Source organism: Mobula birostris, chromosome 3 (assembly GCF_030028105.1).
Source record: "Mobula birostris isolate sMobBir1 chromosome 3, sMobBir1.hap1, whole genome shotgun sequence".
Classification (NCBI taxonomy): domain Eukaryota; kingdom Metazoa; phylum Chordata; class Chondrichthyes; order Myliobatiformes; family Myliobatidae; genus Mobula; species Mobula birostris.
The window spans coordinates 232,002,128-232,023,176 of record NC_092372.1 but is presented as its reverse complement, the minus strand read 5'-3'; positions in this window follow the sequence as shown (position 1 = coordinate 232,023,176).

The following is a 21,049-nucleotide window of genomic DNA, read 5'->3' as shown; positions in this document are numbered from 1 at the left end:
AATCCTGAGATGCAAACAAAGTCGGCGTCAAAGTTTAGGAAGAGGTCAAAACATCCAGAGAAATCCCAAAACCAGAATCAGGAAACAGAGTGTTGATATTCAGACGGACAGAGTACAGATACGAATGCTAGAAAGGCTCAGGAAAATTCACTTGCACAATCTGGCAACAAATAGGTGCAAACACAGGACTAAAATACACTGAGCAATAAACAGAGAGGCAGATGATAGGTGGAGCACAATGAGACACAGGTGCCACCAATACAGGTAATAATGAGAAACAGGTGAGAGACAGAGTACTCAGTAATACAGGGGCTGGAGCAGAGCAGGAGCACATGGCAATACAAAACCACAGGCTGACAGCTAGGGGGAAAACACACAAAAAGACAGAGTTCAACTGGAGATACTGACAGTACCCCCGCCCCCCTCTACGGACACCTCCTGGTATCACAACAGGTAGAGCTGGGTGCTGGCAATAGAAGTCCCTGATGAGAGAGGGGTCCAGGATGTTACGGACGGGGACCCAGCACCTCTCCTCAGGACCGTAGCCCTCCCAGTCCACAAGGTACTGGAGGCCACAGCCCCAGTGACGAATGTCCAGCAGTTAACGCACCATGAATGCCTCTGACCCATGAATGAGCCTTGCGGGGGGTGGGGGAGGGGGAAGTTGGGGGACAGGACACAGGGGGTGGCTCATGAAAGGCTAATGCGGGACACATGGAAGGTGGGATGATTACGGCAGAGAGTGGAGGCGAGCTTGAGATGGACGGCAGCAGAGCTGATGACTTTAGCAATGGGAAAGGGGCCGATGAAGTGAGGGGCGAGCTTGCAGGAATCCACCTTGAGGGGCAGGTCTTGGGTTGAAAGCCACACACGCTGTCCCTGGCAGTAACATTGGGCCTTGGAGTGATGGCAGGCAGCTTGATCCTGGCAGAGGCACTAAGAAAGGCAGAGCGTGTGCGCCTCCATGTCCGCTGAATGCCTCAGCAGATGGATTGTCAACCTCCTCCTCCAGCACAGGAAACAATGGAGGTTGGTAGCCAAGGCAGCACTCGAAAGGGATGGATGGGTGGATGAGTGGATGAGGACAGAAGAGAGTTTATGGTGTACTCAGCCCAAGGTAGCTGCTGGCTCCACGTGTAGGGGTTCTGGGAGACCAGACACTGCAATACTGTCTCTAGCTGTTGGTTGGCCCGCTCGGTCTGGCCATCAGTCTCTGGGTGGAATCCTGAAGACAGACTCACAGGCACCCAGAAGATTACAGAATGCCCTCCAGAAGCTGTATGTGAACTGACAGCCCCTGTCTGACAACATCTACAGGTAAACCATGCAACTTAAAAACGTGCAGTACTAGTAATTTGGCTGTTTCATTGGCTGAGGGAAGTTGAGGTAAAGGAATGAAGTGTACAGATTTGGAGAAACTATGAACTACTGTGAGAATGGTGGTATTATCATCTGACTGGGGGGTTGGGGGCAGGTGAGGGGGGGGGGGGAGAGAAGAAGTCCGGTGACAAAATCCAGGGCAATGTGGGACCAGGGTCTCTTGGGGATAGACAGGGGTTTAATAGACCAGCGGGTGACCGGTTAGATTTCCTGCCTTGAGCACAGACTGAGCAGGCTGAGAAGGCTTGAGTATGCTTGGTTCCAGGGTGACAGGATAACCGGGAAGAATGACCCCACTGCAATACCTGTGAGCGGACAGAGCTGGGAACATAAACACGGTTAGTGGGGCATTGACCAGGGGCTGCCTCGCTCTGTTGAGCAGCTTGCACAGTGGATTCAATGTCCCATTGCGCTGCACCCACGAGACAGTGAGCAGGGAGGATGACATCGGGTACTTCAGGGGTCTCAGAGGAGGGAAATCTTCAGGAGAACGCATCAGGTTTTCCATTCTTGGAACCGGGGCAGAGGGACTGAGTAAAATTGAATCTTGAGAAAAACAGGGACCAACAAGCTTGACGGGACTTGAGATGCTTGACTGTACAGATATATTCCAGATTCTTGTGATCAGTCCAGACTAAGAATGGCACCTTGGCTCCCTCCAGACAATTTCTCCACTCCTCCAGAGCTAGCTTCACAGCAGCAGCTGCCGATTTCCGACATCGTAATTCTGCTCCGTGGGAGTGAGATGGTGAGAGAAGGCAGCACAGGGGTGTATCTTCTCATCCTTGGCCAAGCGCTGAGAGAGAACAGCTCCTACACCAATGTCAGACGCATCCACCTCCGCAATGAACTGCTGGTTCGTGTCGGTGTTTCATCAGTATGGGGGGGCGGAGGTGAAGCGTTCCTTCAGGTCAGAGAATGCTTTTTCAGCAGCAGGGGACCAGGAGACCAGGAGAATCTGGCAGCCGATGAGTTAAGAGCAGTGAGCGGAGCAGCCAGTGTACTATCATTTCTGATAAAGAGTTGACAGAAGTTAGCAAAGCCCAAGAAGTGTTGCAGCTCCCGACGAATCGAGGGTTGGGGCCATTCAACCACCACCTTGACCTTCTATTGGTCGATCTGAATGGAACCACCTGAAATTACATAGCCCAGGAAGGAGACAGTATTATGATGAAATTCACATTTCTCAGCCTTCACAAAGATCTGGTTCTCCAGAAGGCACTGGAGAACTTTGCGGACGTGACCTGTGCGTTCAGCAAGGGACTTAGAAAAGAATCAAAATGTCGTCGAGATACACAAAAACAAATTGGTTCAGCATGTCCCTGAGAACATCATGTACCAGGGCTTGGAAGACGGCGGGGGCATTGGTAAGATCAAATGACATGACCAAATACCCGTAATGGCCTGAGGTGGTGTTGAAGGCCGTCTTTCACTCGTCCCCTTTGCGGATGCAGACAAGATGGTAGGCATTATGGAGATCAAGCTTGGTGAAAACTGAGGCTCCTTGTAGTAGCTCAAATGCCGAGGTCATGAGCAGAAGAGGGTAATGGTTCTTAACAGTGACTTTAATCAGTCCCCGGTAACCAATGCATGGACGCAAGGAGCCGTCCTTCTTTCCAACAAAGGAAAATCCGGCACCAGCAGGGGAGGAAGACGGCCGGATGATGCCTGCAGCCAGAGACTCTGGAATGTACTTACTCATGGCGTCTGTTTCAGGTACGGACAGGGAATACAGGCAGCCCCTTGGGGGAGATGTGCCAGGCAAGAGGTCAATGGCGCAATCATATGGACGATGAGGCAGCAGGGAAGTGGCCCGGGACTTGCTGAACACAGCCTTGAGGTCCATGTATTCAGGAGGGATGGCACTAACATCCAGAAATTTCTTGGAGCGGGGTGGAATCTGGGCTTGGAGACAAGGGGATCTGGGCATGGCGGAGGCAGTGGGAGTGACAGAATAGGCTCAATCTACAATCTTGCGACTGAGCCAGTCGATGTGGAGGTTATGTCTGACTAACCAGGGATAGTCCAGGAAAACGGGAGCTTGAGGAGAGTCAATGACATAAAGGGTTAACTGTTCATGATGGTTGCCGGATAAACTGAGACCGGGGCCGTGACCTGGGTGATATTAGCCAGTCTCTGACCGTTCAAGGCGTTGGCCACCAATAGTGACTGGAGAGCAGACGTGGGTAATCCCCACTGGGCAGCCAAGCCGGAATCGATAAAACACCCCTCCGCACCAGAGTCGACCACGACAAAGACTGCTCACCGTTGGATGCTCCACTGCAGAGAAGCAGGTGTGAGTGGCATCGAGGAGGGCCAGACAGGGCTCATGCTCACTGGTACTCCTTGCCTTACTGGTGAGCACTGGCTTTTAGTGGGCAGATAGAGATGAAGTGGTCTGGTTGGCCACAGAACAAACAGGAGTGGCTGCTGATTTGCCTTTGTCTTTCAGTCTGCGTCAGGCAGGTATGGTCAACATGCATAGTCTCAAGCTCTGGAATTGTAGATGGAGGCAAATGGCAGGGCAATGTAGACTGACAAGGAGCTTGGAACTCACCCAGTACCCCCAGGGACTCTCTGGAACCCCTCCCTCTGTGGCACTGCTGAAAGTGAATATCAATACGGATGGCCAAATCCACCAGGGCTTCAAATGTGGCAGGAATGTCCTGGGTGACCAGCTCATCTTTGATGTCTTCAGAGAGACCGTTCAGGAAGGTGTCGTACTGTGCCTCCAAGTTCCGGCCGCTGGAGGTAGCTAAGATCCGGGACTCTATGGCATAATCTGATGACGAGATGAGACGAGACAAAAACTACATAATTATAACATATAGTTACAACAGTGCAAAGCAATACCGTAATTTGATAAAGAGCAGAGAAAGTCTCAAAGTCCCGATAGCCCTAACATCTCACGCAGACAGTAGAAGGGAGAAACTCTCCCTGCAACGAGCTTTCAGCGCTGCAAACTTGCCAATGCAGCATCCTGGAAGCACCCGACCACAGTCCAACTCTGAGTCCAACCGAAAACATCAAGCCTCCGACACCGAGCAACGAGCACCATCTCTGCCGAGCGCTTCGACCCTGCCTCAGCTGCCGAGGAACAAGCAAAGCCGAGGACTCGGGTCTTTCCCTTCGGAGATTTTGGATCACACAGTAGCAGCAGCAGCAGCAACAGCAACAGCAACAGCAAAATAGGCATCCTCTCTCCCATGTTTGGAGTGATCAAACACTTTTCTCATGGCAAGTACCAGGCTCACCTGAGTACTTTTCTGGAGGAGGTAGACTGGCTCTTGGATGGGAGGAACAGGTGAGGACACAGAGGTCAGGGCAAAAGATACAGTCGCAGAATGTTGATAGGCACTCTGGGACAGCTGGAGTGAATGCATCTGGGCCAGAAGATAAGCTACATTGGCAGAAAGTGACTCCACTGCCCTGAACACAGAGTCCAGCTGGTTCTGGTGTCTCCCCAGCATCACTCCCTGTTGTTCCAGGACAGCTCTCAGTCAACCAGAGTCTGCTGGATCTATTCTGGCCAGATTGTACTGTTAGGGCACTGGAGCAGAAGTCCATTCGCAGACCCAGTACTGTGCACACAGTGAAATTAATTGAGTAACAAATCCCAAGATGCAAACCAAATCAACATCAAAGTTCAGGCAGAGATCAAAACATCCAGAGAAATCCAAAAATCAGAACTGGGAAATAGGCAGAGTCAATATTCAGACGGACAGAGTATGGACATGACTGCTGGAAAGGCTCAGGAAAATTCACTGGTAGAATCTGGCAACAAATAGGTGAAAACACAGGACTGAAATACACTGACAATAAACAGAGAGGCAGATGATAGGTGGAGCACAATGAGACGCAGGTGGCAGCAATACAGGTAATAATGAGAAACAGGTGAGAGACGGAGTACTCAGTAATACAGGGGCCAGAGTAGAGCAGGAGCACATGGCAATACAAAACCACAGACTGATAGCTAGGGGAAACACACAAAAAGGCAGAGTTCAACTGGAGGTACTGACATAGAGGCAAATTAGAGTGGATATATCCCCACCAACTAACAAAGTGTTCTCTTACACTCTGTGATTGGCAAGTGCAGAAATTACAGGGACCCTCACAGAGATATTTAAACACTGTTGGTGCTGGTGAGGTACCGGAGGATTGGAGGGTATCTAATGTTGTGCCAATGTTTGAGAGAGGTACGAATACTAAGCCAGGAAATGATCAGCCAGCGAGCCTGACATCAGCAGCGGAAAAGTTATTGGAAGTATTCAAAGGGACTGGAGATATAAACATTTAGGATGGATATGAGGATGAACTGCTTTCCTCAGAGAGTGGTGAATCTGTGGAATTCTCTGCCCAAAGAAGTAGTGGAGACTACATCAGTAAATATATTTAAGACAAGATTGGACAGATTTTTGTGTATTAGGGGAATTAAGGGTTACAGGGAAAAGGCAGGTAGATGGAGATGAGTCCATGGCCAGATCAGCCATGATCTTACTGAATGGTAGAGCAGGCTCAATGGGCCAGATGGCCGACTCCTGCTCCTATCTCTTACGTTCTTATTTGGATAGACATGGACGCATTGGGATTGTTAGCATTCATAACTACATACAGACATTAGGCTCACCAAATCTCAGTGGAGAAAGGCTGCTTGCATTTACCCCATCTATACCTCTCATAATCCAATTTACTACTTCATTTTAAATGCCAAGCAACTGAACATTCTTAACCATCCTCCCTTGCAAGACACTGTCAAAGGCCTTGCTGATGTAGATAACATACACTGTCTTGCCTTCATCAGTGTTCCAGGTAATTTTCTTGAAAATTCTGTAAGATTAGTTTGATCACACACAATGAAATGTTGACCATCTTAAATCAGTTCCTGTCTATCCAAGTACATGTATATCCAGTCCTTTAGAAGACCTTCCAAGAATTTCCTTGATATTGTGCTCAGCGGTTTATACTTTCCTGGGATTTTGTTAGAACATCTGTTTAAACAACTGAATGTTAGCTATTCTCTGATTCTCCAGCATTTCAGCCAAGGGTGAGGATGCTTTTATATCTCTGCACAAGCCTTCCACGGGTTCCAGTGGAACACATTGTCAGTCCCTGGGGCTTTATCCATACTGTTTCTCCAAGACAAACACATCGACTTCTCTGTAATCTGTAAAGGGCCCATGAACTGGCTGCTGCATTGCCTCCCTTGTTCAGACTCTGTACATCATTCCTGAGTAAATACAGATGGAAAAAATCCACCAAGGATCTGCACCATCTCTCTCAGCAGCAAGAATAGTTTACCACTTTGATATTCCAGAGGACCAATTTTGTCCCTTGCTATCCTTTTGCTCTTAATTCATCGGTAAACTCTCTTAAGATTCACTTTCCACTAGAACAACTTCATATCTTCAGTTAGCCTTCTGATTTTGTGCTGAAACATAGAAACATAGAAAATAGATGCAGGAGTAGGCCATTCGGCCCTTCGAGCCTGCACCGCCATTTATTATGATCATGGCTGATCATCCAACTCAGAACCCTGCACCAGCCTTCCCTCCATACCCCCTGACCCCCGTAGCCACAAGGGCCATATCTAACTCCCTCTTAAGTATAGCCAATGAACTGGCCTCAACTGTTTCCTGTGGCAGAGAATTCCACAGATTCACCACTCTCTGTGTGAAGAAGTTTTTCCTAATCTCGGTCCTAAAAGGCTTCCCCTTTATCCTCAAACTGTGACCCCTTGTTCTGGACTTCCCCAACATCGGGAACAATCTTCCTGCATCTAGCCTGTCCAATCCCTTTAGGATTTTAGACGTTTCAATCAGATCCCCCCTCAATCTTCTAAATTCCAACGAGTACAAGCCTAGTTCATCCAGTCTTTCTTCATATGAAAGTCCTGCCATCCCAGGAATCAATCTGGTGAACCTTCTTTGTACTCCCTCTATGGCAAGGATGTCTTTCCTCAGATTAGGGGACCAAAACTGCACACAATACTCCAGGTGTGGTCTCACCAAGGCCTTGTACAACTGCAGTAGTACCTCCCTGCTCCTGTACTCGAATCCTCTCGCTATAAATGCCAGCATACCATTCGCCTTTTTCACCGCCTGCTGTACCTGCATGCCCACTTTCAATGACTGGTGTATAATGACACACAGGTCTCGTTGCACCTCTCCTGTTCCTAATCGGCCCCCATTCAGATAATAATCTGTTTTCCTATTTTTGCCACCAAAGTGGATAACTTCACATTTATCCACATTAAATTGCATCTGCCATGAATTTGCCCACTCACCCAACCTATCCAAGTCACCCTGCATCCTCTTAGCATCCTCCTCACAGCTAACACTGCCACCCAGCTTCGTGTCATCTGCAAACTTGGAGATGCTGCATTTAATTCCCTCATCCAAGTCATTAATATATATTGTAAACAACTGGGGTCCCAGCACTGAGCCTTGCGGTACCCCACTAGTCACTGCCTGCCATTCTGAAAAGGTCCCATTTATTCCCACTCTTTGCTTCCTGTCTGCTAACCAATTCTCTATCCACATCAATACCTTACCCCCAATACTGTGTGCTTTAAGTTTGCACACTAATCTCCTGTGTGGGACCTTGTCAAAAGCCTTTTGAAAATAGGTTTATAGGTTTATAGGTCTATAGGTTTTTTTTTTATTTTTTAAGATTATGAGGACACTTAGTCCTCGTTTATTGTCATTTAGAAATGTATGCATTAAAAAATGATACAATTTTCCTCCAGTATGATATCACAGAACACAAGACAGACCAAGACTAAAACTGACAAAAACCACATAATTATAACATATAGTTACAACAGTACAAAGCAATACCGTAATTTGATAAGAGCAGACCATGGGCACGGTAAAAAAAAGTCTCAAAGTCCCGATAGCCCCAACATCTCACGCAGACGGTAGAAGGGAGAAACTCTCCCTGCCACGAGCTTCCAGTGCCGCAAACTTGCCGATGCAGCATCCTGGAAGCACCCGACCACAATCCGACTCTGAGTCCTTCTGAAAACTTCAAGCCTCTGACCAGCCCTCCGACACCGAGCACCGAGCACCATCTCTGCCGAGCGCTTCGACCCCGCCCCAGCCGCCGAGCAGCAAGCAAAGCCGAGGAATCGGGGCCTTCCCCTCTGGAGATTCTGGATCACGCAGTAGCGGTGGCAGCGAAACAGACATTTCAGAAGTTTCACCAGATGTTCCTCCGTGCTGTCACGTCTGTCTCCATCAAATCAGGATTGTGCACGGCATCCTACTTGACAGATAACAGATATCATCACCGGAGAGGCCACACGCGCATTTAGGTGTCCTCTCATTCTTCTGAATTCTCGTGAACACAGGCCCTGAGCCATCAGACAGTCTTCATATGACCAGCCATTCAAACCTGGAATCATTTTTGGGAACCTTCTTTGAAGACTGTCCAGTGTCAGCACATCCTCTCTAAAATAAGCACAAAACCTCTCACAATACTCCATATAAAGCCTCATCAGTGCTTTCTAAAAGCTCAACATTACATCCGTCCTTTAGAATTCTAGTCCTCTTGAAATAAATGCTAATATCGCATTTGCCTTTCACACAATGGACCTCACCTGTAAATTAACCTTTAGGGAATCCTGCACTAAGACTCGCAGGTCCATCGCACCTTGGATTTCTAACTGAAAATCCAAGTACACAATATCAATCGATTCTCCTTTGTCTATCCTATTATTTCTTCAAAGAATTCCATCAGATTTGTCAGGCAAGATTTTCCCTTTAGGAAACCATGCTGACTACAGCCTATTTTATCATGTGCTTCCAAGTACCCTGAGACCTCATCCTTAGTTATCGACTCCAACATCTTCCCAGCCACTGAAGTCGGACTAACTGGCCTATACTTTCCTTTCTTCTGCTTCACTCCCTTTTTGAAGAGTGGAGTGACATTTGAAATTTTGTGATCTTTCAGAACCATTCCAGTATCTCGTGATTCTAGAAAGATCATTATTAATGTCTCCACTATCTCTTCAGCTTCCTCTTTTAGAAGGGTATAATTTCACCAACCTGATTTTACCCAATTTTCTAGCATATTGAAATCCCCCATGACTATTGTGACATTGCGCTTTTGGCATGCAGTTTTTATCTCTCGTTATAATTTGTAGACCACATCCTTGCTACTGTTCTATGCACTTACAAAATCATCATCATTATATGCCATGTTGTATGATGTGTGTGACCATGGCCTTCCATGAACATGATTGTTCTTAGCTGCTTTTCCAATGGAAGTGTTTTGCTAGTTTCTTCTTCTGGGCAGTGTCTGTATGATATGGGTGACCCCAGCCATTATCAATACTTTTCCGAGATGTCTGCCTGGCGTTAGTGGTGACATAACCAGAACTCGTGATATGCACCAGTAACTCATGTGACCACCCACTACCTTCTCCAATGGATTCGTGTGACTCTGATCGAGGGGCTAATCAGGTGCTCACCTTGCCCACACTAGTAGAGGGAATGAGCGTCTTACGTGTCCCTTGGTAGACCTGCATCTCCAGCCGGCGACACAAATCTCAAGGATAGTCATTCATATTGTACAAGTTGGATGAAGACACAGAATCATCGGATGCCAGTGCAATGTAAGCTATTCCCTCATTTTACTGATTATCCAATGAGATTGGGCATGTTTTTTGTTGACGCAGTATAGAAGGGCAACTTCTTCATCAGTTGTATCAGGGTCGTTAACTGCACAAACACAAATTGGCTGGAGATGGGGCTCTTTCTAGTTCACTTCAGACATCTACAATTATGGAAGACATTTATGTTGTTAGCTACAGCAGTGAGCTTGGTTGACTTGTGGATATTTGCCAGGATATTATCGTGTTACATGTTTTGTTGGCTCTTCACTGTGCTCACTCCAGCATGTTCACACCTGTGTGAATGCAGAATCAGCAGAAGGGATGGAGCACGAATAATGTGATCTGCTGCATTTCATCTCACTGCCGACAGCGAAGTTGTTCTGAGGACTGGAATTTCTCTCTGTGTTTATTCCCTCGGGAACTGATTGGGTCAAAAACAATGATTAGGCTCCTATGAGGAAAAGTTTCTCACTATCCACATGTCTGCTTGTTTGGTAAATGTGTGTATCTCTATTAGGATCCCCTACCTAACCTGGAATGAAGAAACTCGGTTGTCCCCTCCTTACTCATCACTGAACCCTTCCTTCCCAGGCAGCAATCTGGTGCTTCTCCCCTGACCCCTCTGCTCATAGTATAAATGCTGTATGAAGATAGAATAAATCAGGTAAAATGGGTTTACATAAAACTACAACATCAGGGAATGAAAGAGAACATTGAAATGGGATGGATGGCAAAGACAATGTAGGCTCAATGGTCTTTTCCTCAAGGACATAAGATATAGGACCAGAATTAGGTCATTTGGCCCATCAGGTCTTCCCTGCCATTTCATCATGGCTAATCAGATTTTCCTCTCAGCCCCAGTCTTCTGCCTTTTCCCTATATCCCCTCATGCCTTGACCAACCAAGAATCTATCAACTTCTGCCTGAAGCATACATAAAGACTTGGCTGTGACAATGAATTCCACAGATTTACCACTCTCTAGCTAAAGAAATTCCTCCTCATCTTCATTCTAAAAGGACACCCACTTCTATTCAGAGGCTGTGTCTTCTGGTCCCCGACTCTCCCACTATAGGCAACATACTTTCCACATCCACATTTAGATGGGGAGAGAATTCAAAATGCAGAGATGCAAAGGGACTTGGGCGTCTTTGTGCAGGATACCCCAAAGTTTAACCTCCAGCTTCAGTCAGTGATGAAGAAGGCGAATGAAATGTTGACATTCATTTCTAGAGATATAGAATACATAGAAGAAGTGTGGGCATGTGGCCAAGTGGTTAAGGCATTGGACTAGTGACCTGAAGGTCGTGAGTTCGAGCCCCAGCTGAGGGAACGTGTTGTGTCTTTGAGCAAGGCACTTAATCACACAGTGCTCTGTGACGACACTGGTGCCAAGCTGTATGGGTCCTAATGCTCTTCCCTTGGACAACATTGGTGTCTTGGGGAGGGGAGACCTGCAGCATGGGCAACTGCTGGTCTTCCATACAACATTACCCAGGCCTGCACCCTGGAGAGTGAAGACTTTCCAGGCGCAGATCCTTGGTCTCGCAAGACTAACAGATGCCTAAGAATACAAGAGCAGGGATGTGATGTTGAGGCTCTATGAGGCACTCATGAGACCACACTTGGAGTATTGTGTGCAGTTTTGTGCTCCTTATTTTAGAAAGAATATACTGACATTGGAGAGGGCTCAGAGAAGATTCACAAAAATGATTCCAGGAATGAAAGGATTACTGCATGAGGAACATCTGGCAGCTCTTGGGCTGTTCATGAGAATGAGGGGGATTTCATAGAAATGTTCTGAATGTTAAAAGGCCTGAAGAGATTAGATATGGCAAAGTTATTTCCCATGGTAAGGGAGTCTAGGACTAGAGGGCACAACTTCAGGATTGAAGGACGTCCATTTAAAACAGAGATGCGGATAAATTACTTTAGTCAGAGGTGGTAAATCTGTGGAATTTGTTGCCACAAGTGGCTGTGGAGGCCAAGTCATTGGGTGCATTTAAGGCAGAGATAGGGAGGCTCTTGATTAGCCAGGGCATCAAAGGGTATGGGGAGAAGGCAGGGGAATGGAGATGACTGGAAGACTTGGATCAGCCCTTGATAGAATGGTGGAGCAGACTTGATGGGTCAAATGGCCTAATTCTGCTCCTATGTCAATACTCTTCATATGGCAAGCTATTCAATCCTGAAATCATTTTCATTAACCTCTTTTGAACCCTCACCAGTTTCAGCACGTCCTTTGTAAGATAAGGAGCCCAAAATTGCTCATGATACTTTGTGAAGCCTTACCAGTACCTTATAAAGTCTCAATATTACATCCTTGGTTTTACATTCTAGTCCTGCTGAAATGAATGCTAACATTGCACTTGCCTTCCTCACCACAGACTCAAACTGCAAATTAACCTTCAGCAATCATGTGCTCCAACATCCAAGTGCCTTTAAACCAAAACACCATAAAACACAAGAGCAGAATTAGGCCACTTTGTTCCTTTAAAGCAGAACACCATTAGACACAGGGGCAGAATTAGGCCATTTGGCCCATCGTTTTGGGGGATTTTAACTAAGCCAGTCTGAAAAAATCACTAAGCATTTTCCATCAACAGATCACTTGCAATACCAGAGGAAACAACACGCTGGACCATTGCTACACCACCATCAAGAATGCCTACCGTGCTCTTCCACGCCCTCACTTCGGGAAGTCTGATCACCTGGCTGTATTTCTACTCCCTGAGTATCGGCAGAGACTGAAGACTGCAGCCACCAGCAGTGAGGACCAAGAAGGTATGGACAAGGGAATCACAGGAGCACCTACAGGACTGTTTTGAATCAGTGGATTGGACTGTATTCAGGGATTTATCTTCGAACCTGGATCAGTATTCTGCAGTTGTTGCCGACTTCAGTAAAACCTGTGTGGATGAGTTGGTGCCTACAAAGACTTACTGTACATTCCCAAACCAAAAGCCGTAGATGAACCAGGAGGTACATCGTTTGCTGAAGGCTAGATCTGTGGCATTCAAGTTTGGCGACCCAGGTCTGTACCAGAAAACCAGGTATGATTTGCGCAGCGCTACTTCAAGGGTGAAGAGACAATTTGAAACAAAGTTGGGGATGATATCAGACATACAACAACCTTGGCAGGGTTTGCAAGCATTACTTCCTACAAAACGAAACCCAATAGCATGAATGGCAGTGATGCTTCCCTACCAGATGAAATCAATGCCTTCAATACCTGCTTTGAAAGGGAGAATATAACTACAGCTTTGAAGATCCCTGATGCACCTGATGACCCTGTGATCTCTGTCTCAGAGACAGTCTTTAAAGAGGGTGAACCCTCGCAAGGCGGATGGTCACGATGGAGTACCTGGTAAGGCTCTGAAAACCTGTGCCAACCAACTGGTGATTCAAGGACATTTTCAACCTCTCACTGCTACAGGCAGAAGTTTCCATTTTCTTCAAAAAGGCAACAATTATACCAGTGCCTATGAAGAATAATGTGAGCTGCCCTAATGACTATCACCCGGTAGCACTCACATCAACAGTGATGAAATGCTTTGAGAGGTTGGTTATGACTAGACTGAACTCCTGCCTCAGCAAGGACCTGGACCCATTGCAATTTGCCTAACACCACAATAGGTCAATGGCAGATGCAATCTCCATGGCTCTTCACACGGCCGTAGACGACCTGGACAACACAAACACCTATGTCAGGATGCTGTTCATTGACTATAGCTCAGCATTTAACACCATCATTCCCACAATCCTGATTGAGAAGTTGCAGAACCTGGGACTCAGTACCTCCCTCTACAATTGGATCCTCGACTTCCTAACTGGAAGACCACAGTCTGTGCAGATTGGTGATAACATCTCCTCCTCACTGATGATCAACACTGGTGCACCTCAGGGATGTGTGCTTAACCCACTGCTCTACTCTCTATATACATATGACTGTGGGGCTAGGCATAGCTCAAATCCCATCTATAAATTTGCTGATGATACACCCATTGTTGGTCGGATCTCAGATGGTGATGAGAGGGCACACAGGAGTGAGATATGCCAACTAGTGGAGTGGTGTCTGACTGAAGCTGATTCATGTCTGCTCCACCACTCAACCATGGCTGATCCATGTCTCCCCTCCACAACCCCATTCCCCGCCCTTCTCCCCGTAACGTTTGATGCCATGTCCAGTGAAGAACCAATCAAGCTCTGCCTTAAATACAATCAAACACCTGCTAACAGCTGCCTATGGCAGAGGTCCCCAACCTTTCTCGCACTGCAGACTGATTTAATATTGACAATATTCTTGCGGACTGGCCGACCGGTGGGGGGGGGGGGGGTGCGCAGGGGTAGGGTTGCCAACGGACACGAGTAGCAGTCAAATACGTTGTGTTTACCCGAGAAAGACTACAATGACAATGAAGCCTTGCGTGGGCACCTATGTGCACATGTATGCATGTGCCGATTTTTTTCTACAAATCATTTTTGGCAATTCTGTTGTGGGGGGTGTTAATCACGACTGGAATATAGGTGATAAGTGGCTAATACACTCAATTTCGTTTCTAAAAGGGCTTATCTAATGAATTTAATATTAAACACACCGCGCAAATTTTCCTCGCATGAATAAAGTGATAAGTCAATTATCAGGGGAGCTTGAAGTAAGTGTTGAATGAACTTCCAGTAGAAGTGGTAGAGGCAGGTTCATATTATCATATAAAGAAAAATTGGATAGGTATATGGACAGGAAAGGAATGGAGGGTTATGGGCTGAGTGCAGGTCGGTGGGACTAGGTGAGAGTAGCGTTCGGCACTGACTAGAAGGGCAGAGATGGCCTGTTTCTGTGCTGTAATTGTTATATGGTTATATAAGTCACTTATAAGTCAATAGCATCATAACATTTTAAGTAATGTTTGGATATTAAACACAGCACATATTTTCCCCGTATGAACATATAAAATCATTGCAACACACCAATATCGCTGAATCAGTGGGAGCTCTGAGCTTGTTTCCCTGCAACATCGAGGGGTGACGGGAGACAGCGATACTCGAAGGGAGTTCCTTATGTCCAGTCTATTCCGCAGTTTAGTTTTCGTTGCATTCATTGCAGAGGTATGTTGGAAATGGAAGCAACGTTTTCAGTGCTTTCGTGGCTATCTCAGGATATTCAGCCTTGACTTTGATCCAGAATGCCGGCAGAGATGTTATGTCAAATATACTTTTCAGCCCGCCGTCATTTGCAAGCTGGAGGAGTTGATCTCCTTCCCGCGCTGACACGGATAACGCGCGGGTAATGACCTCGTGTGTGTTCAAACTCAACAGTGCGAGACAGGGAATGAGGAAAGGTGCAGCTGACTCATATCGCCAAATCATATCGTTTCCTCGCAGCCCAGTGGTTGGGGACCACTGGCCTATGATAACAATTTCTACAAATTCACCACCCTCTGGCTAATGAAATGTCTCTGCATCTCTGTTTTAAATGGACACCCCTCTATCCTGAGGCTATGCCCTCTTGTCCTAGACTCTCCCACCATGGGAAACATCCTTTCCACATCTATTCTCTCTAGGCCTTTCAACATTTATTCCTTCCTGCCTGTGCCTGCTATGCACCTTCATCTTTGTCTTATCAAGGGTATAAATATCCCAAGAAAATGAAGCTACACTAAATTGTTACCCCTGCCCTTTATTCTGACAGGCTCATACAAACATTACCTTCTCAGATTTTCACTTTGGAAGGCCTCACACTTACCAAGCACATTTTTACCAGAAAAGAGCCTGTTCCATTCCACACTTGCCAGATCCCTACTAATAGAATCAAACAACACACATCAAAGTTGCTGGTAAACGTAGCAGGCCAGGCAGCATCTCTAGGAAGAGGTACAGTCGACGTTTTGGGCCGAGACCCTTCGTCAGGACTAACTGAAGGAAGAGCTAGTAAGAGATTTGAAAGTGGGAGGGGGAGGGGCAGATCCAAAATGATAGGAGAAGACAGGAGGGGGAGGGATGGAGCCAAGAGCTAGACAGGTGATTGGCAAAAGGGATATGAGAGGATCATGGGACAGGAGGCCTAGGGAGAAGGAAAAGAGGGAGGGGGGGAAACCAGAGGATGGGGATGGGGTATAGTCAGAGGGACAGAGGGAGAAAAAGGAGAGAGAGAGTGTGTATATAAATTAATAACGGATGGAGTACGAGGGAGAGGTGGGGCATTAGCAGAAGTTAGAGAGGTCAATGTTCATGCCATCAGGTTGGGGGCTACCCAGACAGAATATAAGGTGTTGTTCCTCCAACCTGAGTGTGGCTTCATCTTTACAATAGAATCAAAGTTAGCCTTTCTCCAATTTAGAATCTTAATCTGAGGACAAGTCCTATCCTTTTCATAATTATCTTGAAACTAATGACACTATGATCCTTGTATTCAAAGTGTTCCCCTGCGCAAAATCAAATCACCTGCCTTGTCTCATTCCCTTATAGGAGATAAAATACTACATACTCTCTTGTTGGGTCTTTTATGTACTGACTTAAGAAATGCTACTGAAACTGTCGACAACCTCCAGCCCATTTAGTCCTTTTACAGTATGAAATTTCCAGTCAATATGTTGGAAGTTAAAATCCACGACTATAACAGCCTTATGTTTCTTATAACAGTCTGTGATCTCTCTACAAATTCGTTGCTCTAAATCCCTCGGACTGCTGGGTGGTCTGTCATATAGCCCCACTAACATGGTCATAGCGTTCTTATTTCTCCATTCCTCCCATAAAGCCTCGCTAGACGAGTTCTCCTGTCTGCCCCGACAAAGCACTGCGGTCACATTTTCCCTGACTAGTGATGCCATCCTTTCCTTGATAATCCCCCTGCTCAGTTGCGTATAAAACTGTGGTTCCTTGGATCATTGTGCTGCTAGTCCCATCCCTCCTTCAACCAAGTCTCGGTAATGATCTACAATATCTCGATTTCATGTGTTGGTCCAGGAACTGAGCCTATCTGCCTCTCCTACTGTACTTCTTGCATTGAAATACATGCAGCTCAGGACATTAAACACACCATGCCCAACCTTCTGATCCCTGACTTTCCTGAGGGCTTACCAATTTCTGTCTCCAGAATCTGTCCACACAATATGTTGTTGTACTCTGGTTCCCCTTTCCCTGCATCTCTAGTTTAGCACTCACCTCCCCCATGTCGCACCATCGAACCTTCCAGGTTGGATACTTGTGTCCCTGCAGTTCAGATGCAAAATGTCTCTTCTCTCATTCCCTGCATGAGAGGCCAATAATCCAAAGATCAAACACCCTCCCTCTCACACCAGCTCCTTGGCCATGTTTCAGACTGTATGACCATGCTATTTCTGGCCCACTAACATGCGGCATAGGTAGCAAGCCTGAGATTACAGCCCTGCAGATTCTGTCATTTAACTTAGCCATGAACTTTTTGAACTAGCTTTGCGTACCTCATTGCTCTTCCTACCTATGTCATGAGAATACAGGACTGAAGGTGTTATATTTCAATGCACATAGTATATGGAATAAGGTAGATAAACTTGGAGTACAGATTGGCATGTATGAAGAATCATAGCGGAAAGAAAATTGTAGCTGGGAGCTTAATACCCCAGGATACACATTGTATCGAAAGGACAGGAGGGGGAGAGAGTGGGTGGCACGGCTGTATTGGGATACATGAAATAAAATTATTAGAAAGAGGTGACATAGGATTGGAAGGTCTTGTATCATTGTGGGTAGAACTAGGGAACCGCAAGGGTAAAAAGACCCTGATGGGAGTTGTATACAGACCCCCAAACAGTAGTAAAGTTGTGACCTGCAATTTACAATGGGGCATAGAAAATGCATGTCGGAAGGGCAATGTTACAATAGTCATGGGTGATTTCAATATGCAGGGAGACTGGGAAAATCAGGTTGGTATGGTTATGCACTTTGGTAGGTGAAATGAAGTGGCAGACTAAATTGACAGAGAAGTTAGAAATCAGAGGTACAAAGGATCTGGGATCCTTGTGCAGGATTCCCTAAAGATTAATTTGCGGGTGTGGCCAGTGGTGTGAAAGGCAAATGTGATGTTATCATTTATTTCAAGAGGACTAGAATTCTAAAGGAAGGATGTAATGTTCAATCTTTAGAAAGCACTAATGTGGCCTAATTTGGAGCATTGTGAGTGGCTTTGTGCCACTTACATTAGGAAGGATGTGTGGACACTGGATAGGTTCATGAAAATGGATGCATCAGCAAGGGAGATGAGGCTGAGTACAGGGCTACGGTAGGAAACTTTGTCACATGGTGTGAGCAGAATTATCTGCAGCTTAATGTGAAAAAGACTAAGGAGCAGATGGTAGACCTGAGGAGAGCTAAGGCACCAGTGACCCCTGTTTCCATCCAGGGGGTCAGTGTGGACATAGTGGAGGATTACAAATACCTGGGGATACGAATTGACAATAAACTGGATTGGTCAAGGAACACTGAGGCTGTCTACAAGAAGGGTCAGAGCCGTCTCTATTTCCTGAGAAGACTGAGGTCCTTTAACATCTGCCGGACGATGCTGAGGATGTTCTACGAGTCTGTGGTGGCCAGTGCTATCATGCTTGCTGTTGTGTGCTGGGACAGCGGGCTGAGGGTAGCAGACACCAACAGAATCAACAAACTTATTCGTAAGGCCAGTGATGTTGTGGGGATGGAACTGGACTCTCTGACGGTGGTGTCTGAAAAGAGGATGCTGTCTAAGTTGCATGACATCTTGGGTCAATGTCTCCCATCCACTACATAATGTACTGGTTGGGCACAGGAGTACATTCAGCCAGAGACTCATTCCACCGAGATGCAACACTGAGCGTCATAGGAAGTCATTCCTGCCTGTGGCCATCAAACTTTACAACTCCTCCCTTGGAGGGTCAGACACCCTGAGCCAATAGGCTGGTCCTGGACTTATTTCATAATTTACTGGCATAATTTCATATTACTATTTAATATTTATGGTTCTATTACTACAGCTCACCTGAAGACTCAAACCTCTCTCTCTCTCTCTCTCTCCATCACTACTCAACTCAATACCAGGAACTGAACTGAACTTTACTCACCATCGTAAGACTATCTATTTACCCCTAGACTTGAAGAAGCTTGGTTTTCATACAGTTCCACACTTCTACATATCTAATCATTGCTAACCTGTTTTATATATCGGATTTTATATTACTGTATTGCGTAGTTACTAATAAATACCATTAGTTAATAGCAATACTGGACTCCAAAGTGTCTTCCATTTCTGCTGGTTCTTTAACTCGTCACAGGGTACGTGACAGGATAAAAAATTGGCTTAAAGGAAGAAGGCAGAGGGTAGTAGTGGAGGGAAAGTATTCTGCCTGGAGGTCGGTGGCTAGTGGAGTGCCGCAAGGATCTGTCCTGGGACCCCTGCTCTTTGTGATTTTTATAAATGACCTGGATGAAGAGGTGGAAGGATGGGTGAGTAAGTTTGTAGATGACACGAAGATTGGAGGAGTTGTGGATGGAGCTGTAGGTTGTCAAAGGTTACAAAGGGATATCGACAAGTTGCAGAGTTGGCAGAAAAGTGGCAGATGGAGTTCAATCCGGATAAGTGTGAGGTGATGCATTTTGGAAGGACAAACCAGAAGGCTGAGTACAGGGTTAATGGTCAGTTACTTAAGAGTGTGGATGAACAGAGGGACCTTGGGGTTCAAATCCATATATCCCTCAAGGTCGCTGGACAGGTTGATAGGATAGTTAAGAAGGCCTATGGGATGCTAGGCTTTATTAATAGGGGGATTGACTTCAAGAGTAGAGAGGTCATGTTGCAACTCTACAAATCTCTGGTGAGATCACACTTAGAGTATTGTGTTCAGTTCTGGTCACTTCATTATAGGAAGGATGTAGAAGCTATGGAGAGGGTGCAGAGGAGATTTACCAGGATGTTGCCTGGATTGGAAAACAAGTCTTATGAGGCAAGTTTAGCAGAGCCGGGACTTTTCTGTTTGGAGCGTAGAAGGATGAGAGGGCACTTGATAGAGGTCTACATGATTATGAGAGGCATTGATAGGGTGGATGGCCAGTACCGGTTTCCCAGGGCACAAATAGCAAACACCAGAGGGAATATGTACAAAGTTAAGGGAGGGAAGTTTAGGAGAGACATAAGGGGTAAGTTTTTCACACAGAGGGTTGTGCATTCCTGGAATGACTTGCCAGGGATGGTGGTGGAGGCTAAAACATTAGGGGTATTTAAGAGCCTTTTGGACAGGCACATGGATGAAAGAAAAATAGAGGGTTACAGGGTAGTGCGGGTTTAGAACTTTTTTTAAGGAATATATGGGTCGGCACAACATTGAGGGCCGAAGGACTTGTACTGTGCTGTAGTATTCTAGTGTCTAGTGTCTGGTGTCTAGTATCTAGTGTCTGGTGTCTAGTATCTAATGTCCCTCCACAAAGGTCGCCGTATACCAAGCGGTCTCTGTCACCGCCCTCCTTTATAGCTGTGAAGCTTGGGTAACCTACAGCCGTCACATCAAGTCATTGGAGCGCTTCCACATAAGCTGCCTCCAGCGCATCCTGGGAATTACCTGGCGTGAGCGGGTGCCTCACACTGAAATACTTGTAAAGACCAACTGCAGAAGTATTGAGGCCACGATATGGAGGTATATGGAGGAATTTAAGGTGGGGGTTATATGGGAGGGAGGGTTTGACGGTCAGCACAACGTTGTGGGCCAAAGGGCCTGTACTGTGCTGTACTATTCTATGTTCTATGATCACCCAGCGTTAGCTGCAGTGGCTGGGGCATGTGATAAGGATGCCCCCATGTCAGCTACCCCACAGAGTGTTATACGGCCAGCTACATCATGGTCGCCGCTCAGCTGGAGGACTGAAGAAGCACTATAAGGATCAGATGAAGAATGCTTTAAGGAAGTGCAAGATCAGACTCGAGGACCTGGAGGAGGTTGCTGCTGACCGTACCACTTGGCGACAGCTGTGTAGGGAGGGGGTTCGTATTCTGAAGATGGAAAGAACAACCAGAAGACAGCAGAAGAGAGCCAGGAGAAATGCAGCCATGGTTGCCA